Source organism: Mus pahari, chromosome 5 (assembly GCF_900095145.1).
Source record: "Mus pahari chromosome 5, PAHARI_EIJ_v1.1, whole genome shotgun sequence".
Lineage (NCBI taxonomy): Eukaryota > Metazoa > Chordata > Mammalia > Rodentia > Muridae > Mus > Mus pahari.
In genome coordinates, this window is record NC_034594.1 from 59982626 (window position 1) to 59984610 (window position 1985).

Consider the following 1985-nt stretch of genomic DNA (forward strand, 5'->3'; position numbering starts at 1 on the left):
TGCTACATCAGAGAGTAGTTCTGGCTGAGTGTGCGTGATGACGCTATAACAAATGCTAGAATTGTGTATTTTACTTTTAGAGTTGCTAGCATTCTGTCAAATAAATGAATGACATTTAGAAAGCTTAAGTGAAAACATGAATATATATATATATATATATATATATATATACATACATACATATGCACACACAGGTGAATATATTTGCTAATTCCTTTAAGAAAATATATAGGTGTCCCCTAGTTTATTAATATTATACTGTTTATTGCTATTAGAAATCAATGCAGGTCATCATCATATGGCTTAACACTGTGGTGTCTCAATTATAACGTTTTAATTAAATATCTAGGTATTTATTATGTGTGACAATTCCAGTAATCTAATTTCAAATTAATATGAAGTTTGATTTCCTTTGATTTATCATATTTAAATTATCTCCGGTAAAATTTCATACTCTAGTTACAGATTCTTTTATTGACAATTACCTACCTCTGTTTATTTCCTGCCCATTACCATCTTAGGTCATTCAAAGCCTTTCTGTGCTACCCCGGGACGGGTCCATACGACGTTGTTCTTGGCTCCCATCGTAACTTAAAAGGGAAACTTATACAATGTCCAGAGCCCTTGACTTCCTGCAGATGAAGGAGGAGAAATTGTAATCAAATTCCCTGCTGTAGGAACCCATTTAGGTGGCACCAACCTTGATTTGCAGATGGAGCAGTACATCTACAAAAGGAAAAGTGACGGTATCTACCTCATAAATCTGAAGGGGACCTGGGAGAGGCCGTTGCTTGTAGCTACTGTTGCCATTGAGAACCCTGCTGTCAGCATCATCTCCTCCAGGAACACTGGCCAGGGAGCTGTGCTGAAGTTTGCTGCTGCCACAGGAGCCACTTCAATTGCTGACCTCCTCACACCTGGGACCTTCACTAACCAGATCCAAGCAGCCTTCAGGAAGTCACGGCTTCTACTGGTGACTGATCCCAGGGCTGACCAACCCCTCAAAGAGGCCTCTTAATGTCAACCTGCCCACTGTAACACAGATTCTTCCCTGTACTATGTGGATATTGCCATATAAGGGAGCTCACCCAGTCGGTCTCATGTGGCAGATGCTGGCCGGGGAAGTACTCCGCATGCGAGGTTACGGGAGACCATGAGCATGCATGGGAGGTTATACCTGATTTTCACTTCTATAGAGACCCAGAGGAGATTGAGAAGGAGGAGCAGGCTGCTGCTGAGAAGGCTGTGACCAAGGAAGAATTCCAGGGTGAATGGACCTCACCAGCTCCTGAGTTCACTGCTGCTCAGCCTGAGGGGGCCAACTAGTTTGAGGGTGTGCAGGTACCCTCTGTGCCCATCCAGCAGTTCCCTACAGAAGACTGGAGTGTGCTGCCAGCCACTGAGGACTGATCAGCAGCTCCCACAGTGGTAGGCCACTGAGTGGGTTGGAGCCACTACTGAGTGATCCTGAGCTGCTCTGCAGACACCTGAACTGAGGGAAAAAAGGTGGAAGGAAAATAAAGTTCCTAAAAACTGCCCCCCCCCCAAAAAAATGAAAAGAAAAGAAAAGAAAAAAGAAAAAGAAAAAAAAGAATGATTGTAGGCATCATACATGTGATGTCTCAAACCTAATGGTGGCTTTCCATTACTTTGATGATGCTGATTTCTTGTTTGTCACATCTTCATAAATGTCATTCAAAATATTCATACACAATCCACTTCTATATCTTATTTATGTATGGTATTCCAAGAGAAATTACTATGGGAAAACTCACCTTTTATAAGTTATACTTTTAACAAAAGCATGTACATATCATAGCTTCCTATTTTGCTTATATAGTATCAAAAGCATCATTGACAATATTGAGTCACAGTAATGAGAAAACACTCTCTGTAACACACAATAAAACAGAAGACACGTAAGGCAGGGATCTGTCCTTAGGAAGTGTACAAAGTATTCTCGGAAGTTCCTTCCTTCACTGAAT

At 41.4% G+C, this 1985-nt stretch overlaps 1 pseudogene; it reads left to right on the top strand.

The window, feature by feature from the left end:
- The first annotated feature begins 611 nt into the window (after positions 1–611).
- Positions 612–1465, top strand: LOC110322244 (annotated as a pseudogene).
- Positions 1466–1985: the final 520 nt, after the last annotated feature.